Genomic DNA, 16,937 nt, shown 5'->3' with positions numbered 1-16,937 from the left:
AAGTAGAAGTAATATGAATTAAATATGAAAGTTCCGGATTTAGCTACCCGGCGTGAACATCAGAGAATGGCTTGATATTACAAGCAGCGACTTTAAATTTGCTTTTCCAAAGTACAGACCATAACGTTTTTGTACCTAATTAGAGGTTTAAGAAGCAATTAGTATTAGAGGTTATGATCGGACGACTGTGTGATTGCTGTAATCATTATTTAAGTCAAATATATATAATTTGTCTTAGATCAGATGGTGTAGAACCCTAACAAAAACGATATTGATAGTAATACTTTAATAGTGATATGATGAGAATTCTGCCACAATTTAAGATTCACACGCACACGTATACACTCTTTAAGCTTGTGCATGGTTTGATGACATTCGATGTTTAGTGTCATAGCATATGACTTAAGGAGCCTCTTAAAAAGCGTTTTGATATATTCTTAAACACTTGAGCCTTAGCCTTAGGAAGAAAAGTGATACTAGTAAATTATTACTACGTGTCGTGTATCAACACTTAAAACTCTTGTAACTCAAGTATTGGCTTCTTATCACATTTTAAGAGTGTACTTTATCTGGCATGCAATATAAAGAAGGTGCATGTATGTATTGTTGCGTCATTTTCATGTCCAGTGGACAGACTCTTAATATTAATGATTTCAGTGTTAGCTTTCTGCTATAGGTTTACCGTAGATATTTATAATAATGCTGACGGAATACTAGTTGACAGAATGCCTATGCTTGTTATTCAATTACTGGAAGGTTAATTATACGCTGCATTACAAATGTTAAATATAATTTTAAGCTATTCAAAAATGAATAACTACTGCTTCTTTTAAAGTTCTTGAGTTTTATAGCAGAGACACAAGGTAAATATATCCTATATGCATGCTTTATTTCACAGAAATGTTGTTTTAAAGAAATAAGCTTATCAATATGTGTACGTCTTAACTGTTCATCATATATTGATTACAACTATGTGCCTGTGTTACTAGTTCATAAAAGTTAATAACAGGGTAAAATACTAGCATATCCCGACATTTCGTAGAAAATGCCTCAAGTATGTTTATGATCTATAGACGCAGGCCAATGATTTTAACCACATTGTTATTTTACGATAGTAAACATAATTGCCTTGTCACAATATTGCCACACTTATAAACCCAATTGCCATTCCGTTTTCAAAACTCCCAAATTGCCATTAAATTTCATATTATGTTGATCATATACGTGATTGGGTGAAGTACTAGTGCAATTTCATTTTTCATATTGTCAATGAGTTGTTAAAGACTGGTTTTAATCTATAACTAGTTATGAAGATTAGATTAAGTAGTAACATAAATTATCCAATATTATATATAGACGTTCTTTGTATTATATTCCTTACATGCTGTCTTAGCTGCAAGTGCACGTGTTTCAAACGATCCATCCACGCAGTTGTACAATGGTTGCGAAAATGGGTATTGGGGACAGAACTGTAATATTTAAAATGTCAATCCCCTAAATGTGCACGATGTGTAAGCACAAATGGAACAAACTGCTACACGTGTCACAGAGGCTGTAATGGTAACACTTGTAAATATTTTTTGTAGAATTCATTGTAACATTTGTGATAAAAACAACGTCAACACATGTGATGAAGAATGTCGAAAGTAGTGTGATCAGTGCACTTCACGCGTAATAGGGTACGGGGCAAAATTATGCGAAAAAACGTGTATAACACAATATAAACGCTGCAAACGATGGCGTCGACGTGCAAAATACAAAAATGGATATCATGGGCTTAGACATCAGAATGACTGCAACTATGCTTGTGATATCTGTGATAAGGAAAATGGCTGCAGACGATGCAAATATGGTTACTATCGAATGAATGGAACTTGTTATTCATGTCCATATAACTGTAAATCGTGCGCAAATTCTACCCTGTGCAATTCATGTAAGGGCGGTCGATTTAGAAGCCGTAAATTTGGAAACGTTTGTCAGTACCAGTGTAAGCAATATTGCATAAGAGGCACTTGCAATTCTTCGAATTCTGTTTGCCAATGCAGTCAATATTATACTGGGGAGAAATGTGAACAGTGTATCACAGGCTACTATGGCACCAACTGCAAACATATATGTTCGCAAGGATGCTCTAAAGCGTGTTCCCAAACTGATGGATTATGTTCATGCAAACCTGGTTGGACGGGAGATATGTGTAATAGATGTGACGACTTTTATGATGGAGAAACATGTGAGCTTTGTAGACCTGGGCTTTATGGCTCTGGTTGTGAACAAAGATGTGGAAGAGGCTGCATAAATGACATATGCAATATATCCTCAGGGTATTGTCAATGCAAATATGAACATTTTGTGACACACACACCAAGCACTGATCCCTCTGTGTACTGCAATGATTGTTTATATGGCAGATATGGTGAAAGATGCGAAAACAGGTGCCGGAAGAAGTGTTACAGATGCCAAAACAAGTCAAGTTGTATTTTATGTAAAGACGGATACTTTGGGGAAGCTTGTTAAATGCAATGTTCAGACGGTTGCAAAAGTGGAACATGCGAAAGGGTTGATGGTTCATGTTTCTCTTTATGCAAACCTGGTTATTTTGGAAAACAATGTAACGTAACTTGTCCGGAATCCTGCCAATCATGTTTAAATTCTTTAAAAGGCATCACTTGCAAAACTTGACGAAACGGTTATTATTCTCATGGTATTGGCCGGTGTACCGAATGTAATTCCAAATGCTTCAGCCAGAAATGCAATGCAGGTGTTTATGGGGCTGTATAGAGGATACTGGAACATGACCTGTGAGAGCAAGTGTATACCAGAATGCCTCACTTGCAGTCAGAACGATGGAATGTGCATCAAATGCAAGAACGGTTCCAAATATGGACCTCATTGCAGTTTGGATTGTAAAAAGACATGCAATAACTCAGAGTGTGACATACAAGGGGATTGTAAAAAGACATGCAATAACTCAGAGTGTGACATACAAGGGGATTGTAAAAAGACATGCAATAACTCAGAGTGTGACATACAAGGGGATTGTACAAATGGATGCCTTACAAATTCATTCGGCAAGCAATGTGACAACGTGTGTGATAGTCATTGTATATCGAAGGGTAACGCCACTTTGTGCTCTGAACACACGGGAATGTGTTTATACGGCTGTGTTGCTGAATACCGAGGATAGTTTTGTCCACCGGGTAATGCGTGAACTATATAATACGTTACATCTGTATTAGTATAATGAATAATATAGGGACATGCAAAGTTGTCAATCAATCAAGAAAACGTCCTATTTGAGGTACAAGGTAAGGGCCTGAACGACACTAAACGGGGGACACGAACGTACAAATAAAACACACAAGCATTTGTAACCTCTGAGAGGTAAATTTATGAAACGAATACATGTCTTAGTTAGAAAATACTTTTTGTTAGAATTAAAATACAGACATGTTTTACTCTAGCCGTTTCTAAAGATAATAATGATTAACATTAGTTTATACTAGCTGATGCATAAATACTAAATTAATACGTTTCTCATTTGAGATATGGCGATTCAAGACATTGTGAATAAAGAGAATAACACGACAACATTGGCAGCAGCACTTGGAGGAGGCATTGGAGGTGGCATTGCGGGACTTATCATTGTTTCGATGCTGGGATTTGTTTGGCTTCGAAGAAGGTTTTGATCGAACAAATATATGTGTATTTACCTAATTGTACTTAAAGTAGCTTAAAGTCCGTTAATAACACGTAAGTACACGTTAGAAAAGAGATATGACAAAAAAAAAGAATATATTCTGTTTAGTTATAAGACTTCTAATTTTGTCTCGTTGCACGAAATAAGTAAACTTTGATAAAATGCTACGATTTGATTTATATGATCGGTACATTTCAGGCGACTGTTCCGCATTGAACGAAATGAACTACATTTAGACGCCCCTATGAGTGAAGGTAAGCATATGAATACGATATCAAAAGATTTAGATGCTATCAAATGTTTGTAATAAATGTATTAAGCGTGTTATTTTTCAGCCAACGTCATATTCATCTACATTCAAAGCCTTTGTTTACTACATGTGTTTTGTTTTAGCAGAAATTGTGTTTTGTACCATAATGGGGAGTGTTGTCTTTTTTTCGCTCATTTATTAACTCTCGTAGTAATTGGCTGCGACTAATAGTTTGAAGGATAAACTTGCAATAACTTACGTTCGAATATAATATAACTCTATTAACTTATGTACTTCGAGCTCGTGTATAAGTACAATAAGTACGGATGCAAATCCGTATTACAGATTCAATAACATCAACAACTATATGTATGTTTCAGACCAAATGAATTATGAAACAGTAGATAAAAATCTTCGAGATATTGAACTCAACAATCTTACGTATGGGAATCTTCGTGTTTCGGATGTTCAAACGATTCACTCAACATCTGATTATGTAAACGTGTCAAAAGCGAAAAGGGACATCAGATACGTAATATATAGATTCACCATACGTTGAACTTGGACTGATGCTATATAATGGCACTTTTTTATTGCTTTAAAGGGGAATGGAAACTGTCAAATCAAAATATAATTATTGACAACAATATTATGGACTAGATTTCAGAAGATAAAGTTAAAAGCATATATAAATAAGGAACTGAATACCATTTTTAAAACACTGTATTCTATGAACTGCTTTATAACGTATGACAATTCATCATCCATGTATTTCAACAAAAAAGATATAAATCGGAACACACTCAGGCCAACACCTTATGATGCATATAAACCGCAAGAAGCGGAAATATTGGCAGGTGTGAGGGTGAGTGCACGGTAGCCTGCTTAATTTTCGAATGTGGTCATGCTAATTTTATTTCAGGAAAATTTGAAGCTCGGACCATAGCTATAAACTGACATCTATAATGGAGTGTGTGTGCGATGGTAAGTATGTGTGTTATCACGGTTATGCCCTTACTATACATATAGGAACACTCACATGTCTTAGTTGTCAGCCATGCAAATTGCAGTTACAAGTTGTAAAATGATTAAATGTAATACCTTAAATGAGTATCTTGGGTGAAAAAAGGCATATAAACAATGCAAGTATTATGTTTTTCAGACCTAGACCATTATGGCACCTTTAACAGCATCGTTCGTAATACTGATGGCAGCTGTGATGTAAAAGGCTGATAAAAGAAGTAGAACAGATACACAACGTATTGATTTCAGACATTCGAAAGTCATAGCAAATGCATTATGGTCATAAGCTGTTTTTCGTACATGTTCTATTATCCCATGTCTTCTAGTGCTCATTTTGACAACTTTGTCATTTGGAAATGTTTTGAGGTGTGTGATATTCTTTGAATTTAACTCGATACTTATTTCATGAAGGATTATTTTATATATGTTTTATTGTGATGTTTCGCGCCTTTCATTAAGTGTAAACCAATAACCATATGCTTCTTAACACTGGATTCTGGTCTTTCCCATATTAAAATAGGTTGATATGTTTGCACTTTTTGAAATTTAAGCCCGCTATCACTTCCGAATTGATCGTCAGCGCGCACAGGGATTGGAGCCAATATTAACGAAGTCATTTCAGATATGCCGTTACGTTTACGCTATTAAGCCCGCTATCACTTCCGAATTGATCGTCAGCGCGCACAGGGATTGGAGCCAATATTAACGAAGTCATTTCAGATATGCCGTTACGTTTACATAGATAAGTAAATATTTCACTCGTTTTCATGCAAACCGAGAAACATAGCTTTTGCTTCTCAGTCTGTGAAACATATTACGATCTTTCCCTGAAATCAACAATTATCCCCTATAGTCTGCAGTGGAAATATTAAGTGGATATTTAAACTGCTTGCACATAATTTTGTTTCATTATTTTAATAAAGATGTTTTAGTGTCCACTGTGTCGGGTTGAACATGTTTGAAATGAGGGCACTGAAATGGTGTCAACACGTTTTATTTATCACGCGATTTTTCAATAAACTCCACTTATACTAACATTTTAGAAATGTTGGTCTTTAAGAAACCGACAATTTGTTAAACTTCGTCAATAGATAGAACTCTCACGCTGATCATAGAAAATTATATCAGATAAAATCATCTACTTAACATCACAGTAAATATTTAACGAGTGGCTAAATAAAGCTTTTAGTGGTCTCGCGATGTATTATACTGCGATCTTACCCTGAAACAAACGATTATCCTCTACATAGATATCGACAAAGCACCTTTACCATAAGCTGAAACATACATCTTATCAAGAACATGAATTATTGGTTAAATATAACTAATTGGCTGCTGATGGGGTTACAGCAGACTGACTCTTATATCACAAACATACTTGAGCCCTTTCTTCAACTCATTCGCAATTAAGTTTACCACGTTAATGCATGGCAGTGCTAAATATTAGAATCGCAAGATGGTAATTAATATCAAATTTGTCTTGTTCAGCTCAAATCTGAGTCGATTTAGGCCCTTATATCATAGGACTGTGTAGTCAGTGTTAACAATCTTTATACTTGATTAAAATAAACAACAACAGTTGTGCGTCAACATCGCGTTGAGGAATTATATTGAAGGATGTTGGAAACTGTTTTTCATCAATATACAGCTCTAATGCATAACTATTATGTAGGAACACTTAAAGTTTGTTTACATATTGTTACGTATTAAGTGTACAAAGTGTGTACAAAGTGTGCAAATGAAAACATATATGTCGATAAAATATCATTTAAATGTTCTGTTATAATAGCAGTGTAACTGATAAATCATCACATCAAGATACAAACATACTTTAAGTTATTTCCATAAATACTTTTCTATAAATTCTGCGTCTTTCAAAAAGCTAGCCGCAAAAGGGATTTGTTAATGAAATCTTCAATATTGAACAATACAAAAGTGTTCTTTTTAACAATGATCGAGGCTGGAGTAAGCAGTGTATGTTTATAATTAGTAGTGGCTACATGTTAATATATAGTTTATGTTTGATTCTTGAATAACGTGCACTTATATGTATACATATATGTAAAATCATTGTTGTTGATACGTTTGTATGAATCATTATTGAAAAGTGTCCACTAATATCAATTTGTATCAATACAAATTTCATATATGTATCAATCAGTGAAGTTAATATATTGTAAACATCAGTGTAGTAACTATCATTGTTTGATTCACTCTTGAATACTGTCCGCTTATATTTCAATATGTAAAAGCACTGAAGGTAATAATATAATAATACATTTATTAACTATTTAATAGGGTGCACTATCATTTGTACATCAAATAATATTTTAGAGTAAATATATTTTCGTATCGCTGTTTAGTAGACTCATAACTTCTAATGATTTAAAATTAATTCCTATGAATAACAAAATACATTGAAATATAATAACTATACGTCATCAAGAGGTATGAGTAGAGTACCGCTTCAGTCATCAGTGATTTTCAATTCCTTTTATTTACGATTTGTACTGGCAAGTCACGAAACAAACGCGTACTTTTTGTAAGCGTCTGTTTCGTGGCTTGCCAGTACAAATCGAGTACTAATTATCATCAGATATGTTTTTCTTGAAACTTCGGAAAATATTGCCTAGGTTTTTTTTTCCATTTGATAATTGAATTTATTTTAGAAATTGTGAGGAGATTTTCCAAACTGAGCATTGTTGAGCAGGTAAACAAAGACAGCGAAAAGCAGTAAAACAATATTCCTTAACAGTTTTCCTGATATGATTTTAAAAGCATGCGCAAAGGAAACCGTATAGATTGTACCGAATGAGGAAACGCATACACATGGAAAGTATTGATTTGGAAATTATAACCAATAGCATTTTGAAAAATGGTGTTTATATCTTCAAATTTAGATCGTGTTCCAACAGCATGTATTGCACAACTTATCTGTGTTAAACACTCCCAACATGTAGTGACAATGTTACTGGGAAATGGACATCATTGGAAAGCATTCATGTTTTATCAAGTGTAAACTGTTTGCTGACTACACCAATCATTATTGACAAAACAGATATATACCACAAACTTCTCAAATTAAATCATGTATTAGTCACTTATTGAACACGACAACAACTAAATCTATAAAACATTCACGAACAAAATTCATATTTATGAAAATACAGAAACCATAGATGTAATTGTGATAGAATTGTTTATTAAATTGGCAAAGCCCTCAAAAACATCACTTCATGTAACAGAGTCGAAACTTATGTTGTACCGTCTATTACGTAATCCTGTTTATGTGTTATGCAATTACTGTTAAAGTGCATGAGTACCACTGACCCATTCCCTGAATTTGGCATTCTTAAACACCTAGTTCAGCAGATGTTGTAGCTGCCTAAATGCGAAAACATCGGCCATAACAGACACTTGTTCCAAAGCCACTGCCTTAAATACTCTGCGAAAAACACGTCGACATTCATTATATAGAAAATTATTCACCGCCTAAACAGACAATGTAAACTTGGGTTAGGACAAATATTCCGGAACTGATTTAATGAAATTAGCATCGAACTCTTTTAAAACAAATTATCGCTATACTTCAAAAGAACAAAAACATATAGCATGTTTCAATACAAAGAAAAAAGTTTAACGCTTACAATAACTGTTGGATTGAAAAGAATTTGATTTATAAATCATGACTTTACTACTGAATTATACTTTTAATGACGACATAACACTTTACTTTTTCAGGGTGAGAAAACAGACCACTTTTTAAAACAACTAATAGGAGACAAATAGCATGAGTTGTATATTAATATTCATTAATAATATTCATATCATTACGAAATAAATTAAGAATGCATATCGTTTTAATTGCAACTTTAAAATCGTTTTTTTAAAAACACATAATTACAATCCGTAAATAGCGTCTATGTCCTAAAATTCTTGCGTCGGTATCTCATTTTCCGAGTAAGTCGTTGGAGTTTTATTTTCAAAATGGGGACCATTCTCGTGTGAGGGCAGTGACGACTTTGGCGCTGTATTCAATGTAACGTCCACCGTCAAACATGGCTGGTCCTAAATGTGCTCCATAGGATCGGGATAATCTTTGGCAATGACAAGACATTGAGTTTGGTTTCCGTGCAAAGTGAGGTCGAACGTTGTACTGCTTAAACACAGTGAATGTTTGGTGAATTATTACAAACCGTAGTAGAGTAGTCTTTATACCACGAACTATCATTGCGTCTGCTGCGACTACTAGAGGGGTAAAATGGTACCCGAATAATTCGTGCTGTAACATTTGCTTTTCTATCCACGCTCAGGTGTCAACAAGTTCAAGCGGTAAGTAAATCAGTCGCAACTAGCCAAATGTCTGCGTACTGTTAAGGCAGCTATTTGTGGTTGTTAACCCCAAGTGTATTCCTTGCTGTTGGCTCGAACCTCTCTACTAAATGCATCACATGTCTTTAGCAATGTTGATTTGGCCTTGTCACTCTGGAGCGTCCTGGTCGCTTGCAATCACTCATTGTGCTTGTTAAATAATGGGCGTTCATTAGCTTGGTGATTGTCGGATGGAAGCATTCAAATATTTTCCAATTTCAAGTATGCTCATTTTTGCGGCAAGCATGCTTATTATGTGGTGACGATGTGCGTAAGTAATACCTTATATCATAGTGTATGTATCGAATCTTACAGAAAATATTAAATTTCATTTATTTTTAAAGGCAATGCAGTCATGATAACATCACGATGAACTGATGAGGGATTGGATCGTTATCTATAAATTGCAGCAATCGTTACAGCTTTTATTCTCTTCCTGAATGAAAATGTCTTCCTGATTGTCGATCCTAATTGCTTTTTTAGCTTGAACTAGACAACATTTAAGTAAAAATATCAAGTATGCACTAGAGAATACTTGCACATCAAGACTTTACAAGTGTTTTTGTGATGCATCTGTGAAAGTGCTAATTTATACATGCAATACGTTATGGAAACAAACCAAAGTAGTTATTTTATGAAATGTTAACGATAAAAGTAAAGTGTACACTATTAAAAGCTTATGCTCATAAAGTTTTGCTATTTAAATGCAGAAGTTTAGCGTTGTATAACATATTAGACAAAAAAACAACACATTTGCATTTTTGTCTTCAAACCGGATAGGCAAGCATCATTACCGGCTTACGCGCGTGACTTCGGTTCGGTTTTCTATATACGGACTGCAACAGATGATATACAGTGTTTTCTTCATTCTTCAAGACATAACCAATACAGTTGTGGAGAAAAAGTGTTGCAAGATTAAAAGATGTATACTTTCAATAACTAGGGCTTACAAAAAGCGTTTAATAAGTTATGAGCGTAAAATAAAATATCGTTTAACTTATGTGCACTCATGTGTATGCATGATAAGAGATGGTACACATTAAACAACAAAGAGTAACACTTTATGCTTTATATCATTTACTTTATTGACCAATTACTCCAATTCATAATAAAAAATCTCATTGTCTTAATCAGCAATTCACTTCACAAGACTGTATAACAAACTGCGGTTATTAATTGCGGCGCTGTATGCACGATTGGTAGGCAATCAGCCAGACTTGTCGGAAAGATACCGGAGGGTGTCTAACCTGTAAACTGGAATTCTACGGTCCATATATAACTTGAAAAAACACATGTGAAAACGAAGTCTGCATTTGTTCATAAAGCGTATTTCCGTTGAAATGCTTTTTTAAACATTTAGTTACCTGTGTGGTTTCAGTTCTGCAAACGGATGTTTTGGGTGGATCTTGCAATGACGATGGAAAATGTTCATGTTTATCGAAGAAGAAAAAGTGCAACCGTTGCCTTAAATGCTTTCAAGGACCCAATTGCCAACCTTATCCTACGTTAAGAAACATACGATGTACTAATGTGTCAAGGTATTTGTATTGCAATTCAGAGTCTTAAAATGATTCAGAGCATTCTGAAATGACTTCTAATGTGTGAACATACGGGTTGGGTGACGGCACGAGGCTTCACAGTTGCTTGCAACACTCAACACTATGTATGACAAATGCCTTGCTCGGATTGGTGTACAGAGGGAATGTGCGACGACATGATATTTTGCATGTATTTGTGACATAATGTAGGACCAATGCAGATTTATAATAGGTGTATAAATATTTTTCTGTAAAGAGTATTACTTAGACTTTGATACACATTCAGTACCAAAAAGTATGGGAAATAACTTAAAACTGTGATTGCTTTATGCTTCTGTCATTAGCTTTTAATATTGCTTTGTTTTATATAAATGTTATAGACTTGACAAAACAATAAAAGGTTAAATTCAATTCAATTACGATTTGTAATTGAGCATTTAGAGATGATTTCCTTTCAGAAAATCTACTGTGATTATAAATTCTTAGTTTATTTGCATAGTTTATGAATCTCACTAAACTATCTTTTGTATTAATAAGTTATCATTTGTTTTTTGATGATTTGAAAGGCGGCAATAATGTGGTCGCATGTGTTTCGTCTAAGTGCAGTATATTTAGGGCACACGAGAAGAAATTTGTATTCACTGTCATTCTAAGAATGCATTTTAAGCACAACCTATCATATTTTGATGTATTACTATTTCTTCCTTTGCAGGTTTTTATTTGTTTTTGAGGTCATCAATTTTTCAATTTACCTCCTGTCCATATAAGCAGTACGAGTCCTACTCATTTGAGTTTTTGTTTGTTTGTATGCCTAGTTGGCTGATACCGATTATATTTTTTGGTTGAGTTGTAAGTTTTATTGGGACATCGTTTAAACTCAAAAGTAGCTTATCTCATGCAGGTCAAGAGTATTTTTTTTTATCTGAAACGCCCTATTGTCAGTTTTTAATGATCAACAATCAAATCTAGCCTCAACATTCAATTCGGTTTATTCAGAATTGGTCCCGGGCTCGGTTTATTTGTTCGCGACCAATGTTTGACCGTTAATTTACTTTGTTATAATTGGCGGCATTTATCATTTGTCTCCATTATAAGGCTTCTAGATTGCTGTATTGCAGAAGTAGGTAGTTCAGTGTGGTAAAATATTATAAACAAGTTATTAGAGGAGTGCGATGCATGTTGCACAAAACGCTTCCGTGATCTTAACCACTTGTCATGTTTTACAATAAGTAAATATCTAGATACAATTTACAATTCCATTGTTTTCCTATCATAAAGTGTGAAGATGTCATAAGTACGTCTCCCTTTCTCAACAATTTTAATATTTTTCTTTGTTTGGTTTTATTGTTAATTTCTATATCAGGCTGGGAGCTTCAGCCATGCGGGCAGAGTTATTCATTACCTAATCAAGATTACAATACAACCTTTATATTCAGTTAATGTAATTGCAATTCATTAAGTATTATGCTAAATCATAAATTATTTCGACTTTCGTGGGTGTTTATCCGCCTACTACAACTCATCCAATACACTTTCCCTGTGTGATTAGCAATATGTCAGGCAATAAAGTTGTATTCTTAGTCCGTTAAATGACCTGAAGTAACATCTTAATGGTTACGGAGGGCTCGTTCGCTACGCTCACTCCGCCAAATCTTAATTATTAAAGTATCATGTCACCTAACTATTACTAAAACTAAACAGCTCTAGAATTATGCCCCTTTAAATCAAAATACAAACAAACAAAGGGCCTACATCTTCGACAGACAAGCTATTTATTATGTATTCATCTTGAAGCTTGGTGACAGTGTTTGGGATCATAAAATCACCATCAAGTTAGATAGTCAATTGCAATACCGCAGTAACTGAGGTGGACCAGGGTGGTACGTAAGACCACTTGGAGGTGCGAAACTTAGGCAGTACGCCCTCCACCTACCACCTTCCCAAGGAATCAAAGATAAAGCCTCTAGACGTGTGGTGTGTGGGATTATGGTCCTCCTTAAAAAATATCTGTGGTAATAAAAGTCTAAAATTGTGCATTCTTTTTAATATTGGCATAGTTTGACTTCCTACAGAAAACGTTCTTGGACAATTTTAACCATTTTTTTTATATGCCAATCAAATTCAGTTTGCATATCCAACAGTGAAGAACAGCTCGCCGTATTGAAAAATCCGTATCATGATACTGTCGTTTTCTGATTCCGTATCATGCGAGTACCGTGTGTAATCTCGGAACTACTTTCGCGTTGCTAAAAATAACGTAACCCCCCAAAAATACCTGTCAACTTTTCAATACATTAAATTATACTACGCTCCAGAATGACGTAAATATTCAGGAAAATTGTTGTCATGTTCTTCAAAGAACCATGAGGATAAGCATGAAGCAGTGAACACTTCCAATGTACCTAGGCAGCTACTTCAGTGATCTAGTTGTTTGCCATTTCGAACTCCATCAATTGTTGCATTATCCATGTGTATTATCATAAATATGAGCATCTCGCCAATACAAAGAAGAAGGCGAATTTGCGTCATTGAGAGAAATAGCGATTGACTCACGAACTTTCTCAAGTCTGCTTATCGTCAAAAAATCCCATGATTATTTTTTTGTTAAAAATGGCCGCGTTACGGCTACATGAAATGACGATTAATGTATACTCGTAAAATAAGTACCTTTTTGTTGTTGTTATTTTGTGCTGTGACATTAAATTATTGTTCTCGTTTTGTTCTTATTTGGCTCAATAAAGTGAATTTTGTAACTTCTAACTTCGTTTCGCTGTAGTAGCCTCCCATTACACTTCATTACACATAACTACTTAACAAATTCAAATTCATACGCGCATTTGACAGATGGTTGTAAATTTAAATCAAATTGAAACCGAAAACTAAAAAGGATGAAGTAAATAAGCAGGTATATAATGGTTGCGGTATCGATGGATACGTGTTTACACACCGAACTCGACGTAATACAGGTCACCAGAAAAATGTCCTATCATTATATCCCCTATTTAAGATTTAAGACTAGCGTTTTTCATGTATACATTGAAATACAGTGGGCTTTCCTTTTGTTTTGGCGATAGCAAACAGACACCATGATTAATTCACAACAAAGTTTTGCTCCCATTACCTTAAGATTTGGAGTATATGTGGTTTGACAACATATATGCAAAACGCTACAGAAACATGCTCAGTACCAAAAAAATAAAACATAAAACCGGTTTAGTGGCAATGGGCAAAGACTGATGCCCTCGACAGGTTAAATCTTTAATGTTTTTGCATTATAGTTAGGATCTTACAACCGCCTTGTTTGTTATATCATTGATATTGGCACAAATAAATGGTCGCTGGTAATATTGGTTGCAAATTGAACACCCCATTTATATTCATAACACATATCCAAGTTATTGGGACTTTGGGGCGTCATTCTTGGATTTATGTTTTCAATGTTGTTTATTGTGTATAGACATACAGGATTAAACACAATCTATAGATAAGGTTGGCCATTTTATCCTAGATAAAATAGTTTTGTGAACTCGAACTTATAATTGCTATCGTTTGGTAAAGTATGCAACGGTATCTGCAAAGGGATAGTTGACCAATATCTTATAACTGTTGAGATGACTTACAGTAACATGTTTTATATACAAATGCGGTTATTAAGTATGCATATGTCTTGAATCGCACGAAACAGAATGTAGATTCATACTTTGATGGGTCCCTTATAATTCTCCAAATAGACATCACCCCACCCGGTAGTGACAAGCATGAAGTGAACCTATATTCAACTTAAGCATGCTCCAAGATATAAAACGGTCATTCATAGCTTCCGTGAGTATGATTTTGTTCTAATGCATTTGTTTTCCTCATTCGTCGTACGATTTCTGCAACCGCATGGTGTCAGTCATTGTGTAATTATGTGCAACTTCCTCTATTAAGATAAAGATCAGTCATATATACTGTGACTCATCCTTTACATTTGTTAATGTTTATACTTATTTATAAACGTAATGCTTTATTCAAAGCCTTTTTTGCGTCAGTTGCGTACTTTTTCAAGATGGCTGCCATTATTAATTATTTCAAACATTCTTTTGTTGTGGCGATCACAAGTCTTCCATTCAATGTGTTGGTATTGCAATCATTTTGCTTGGCACTGCCAATATTCGATGGCACTGCCAGCTTACGTTAGATGCACAAGTATAAAAACGCCATGATACTTGGTGGAAGGGAGTTTGATTCAAGCCATTGTTCAGAGCAGAACCACGTTACGTTTGGTACAGGCAAGAATAAACAAAGTAATTACTACGATAACATTTTATATTTGCTTGACATTAACAAATACAATTAATACTAAATGTGTAAAAAATATACATTTTACTTTTATTTTTACGAACGTCCAATTTTGATAAAATTTGTGTATATAACATGTATAGAGTAAACATGGATATAAGCGGTAACCAAGGTCAATAACAATTATGAACAAGTAGGTTGACATGTGTATTTTATCACGCTAAGAGTGCCCATAGCAGAAAAGCATGAAATAATATCGTTTAATATTCGACATTTATGGAATGTGCGCAAGAATAAAGGACATGGTTTTATGTGATCTTTAATACAAGATGTGGTCTAACTGGATATAATACTATTTGAGTAATTATTTTCAGTTCAAGTGCTATTTCAATTAATATATTTCCTGAATTCAATACAAGCTTACAAGCTGCGTTCAAGTTGGAACTAGGACATACTATATAACTGTCGAATGCACCACTATCAAAAGAAGTACATTTTAAGAGCATAGTCTAGGTGGTCAGCCTAGAGTGGAATCTTACTGAAATGGTCAGCCGATTGTAGCTGGTGTCTGCAGTTAAAATTTATGTCTATTACTAAGTACTATTGCGGATCTCAGGTAGCCCCCTAAAAATATTTTAAGTCATATTAACTATGACTTGTTTTTAAAATATTTATAAAGGTTATATACAACAATTAAAGCTGACGAACACTCGGATGTGTGATTTCTCTTGAATGCAAATGCCTCAGTTATACGCCGACGAATTTGGAAGAAGACTGGATTCATCAAGTACAAACTTCTCTCACGAAAACACATTCAAGTTATTTTTTACAAAATCGTATTAAATGACATCTAGTTAATAAAATCATCGAAATGCAAATGGTATAGTTTTTTATGTTAATGTGGAACGCGCAATGTGGTACTTTAGATGATAAATATTATATGATTAATCTAACTTTAATATTTCAGAAAACGGTTTGAAATATTCAAATAAAAAAATTCTCGTGATTGCATATTCAGGTGATGCGTTCGGCACATCCTTAAATTTCGATTTCATTTTATTTTTAAGATTGTTTTAAGTTTAAACATTGATTTTCTTATTATAGATCTAATTACAAAAAAACGAAAATAGCGATACAATACAAACTGTTTGATTTCTCCAGATATACTCAGTCTGGAGAGAAAAAGATATTAGTTCAGACATACTTATAAAATTACTATGCATACTTACAATCCATAAAAATTCCGGGGTTCCAGAGTTCCCGTTGGCTGGCTTTATATGTTATTTTGTGTTTACTATATCTAAGCTAACATATACCATCAATCATGACACAAAACAGAAATCGCTAGATCAAACTCAATTCGGACCTTTTGTCTACAATGAAAAATAAACTAATTGAAGAAAAGTTATCAACTCGAGGAAAACAGTTGAAATAATCACGCTTTCCTCCAATGATTAAAATGGATGATGAACCATTGTATCAAAGTATCATAAGACTAAATGAGAAATGAACGGACGACTGGCTTAAATTGTACCAATTGAGCAAGAAGTTGTTCCATTTAGATTGTTTACAGGCGTGCAGAGTTATATATTTAATGACCTATATAGTTTCAGGAAAGTGACATTAAATATGAGTAATACAGAAAGATACACGATGGTTAAACACAACACAAGGTGTAACTTCTTCATTCATGATTGTGCTAAATTATCAGATCATATTAAGCCGGGAAAGATTTTAATTTAGTCTCAAACTGACGTACAACGCTATTTTCATTTCA

General features: G+C 34.2%; 1 long non-coding RNA gene across 5 annotated transcripts; it reads left to right on the top strand.

Moving 5' to 3' along the window:
- Window positions 1-637: 637 nt before the first annotated feature.
- LOC128205801 (uncharacterized) lies at window positions 638-6,454 on the top strand. 5 transcript variants are annotated; one of them, XR_008256328.1, is made up of 6 exons: window positions 638-863; window positions 1,394-3,381; window positions 3,544-3,679; window positions 3,896-3,951; window positions 4,870-4,931; window positions 5,110-6,453. It is a non-coding gene; the product is annotated as an uncharacterized LOC128205801 (long non-coding RNA). The 5 variants fall into 5 exon arrangements; XR_008256326.1 differs by having other exon boundaries at window positions 1,394-3,197; window positions 5,110-6,451; XR_008256327.1 differs by having other exon boundaries at window positions 1,394-3,679; window positions 4,328-4,931; window positions 5,110-6,454.
- Window positions 6,455-16,937: the final 10,483 nt, after the last annotated feature.

Source organism: Mya arenaria, chromosome 10 (genome assembly GCF_026914265.1).
Source record: "Mya arenaria isolate MELC-2E11 chromosome 10, ASM2691426v1".
NCBI lineage: Eukaryota > Metazoa > Mollusca > Bivalvia > Myida > Myidae > Mya > Mya arenaria.
The sequence above is the reverse complement of the archived record's forward strand: the minus strand, read 5'-3'. Positions and strand labels throughout refer to the sequence as shown.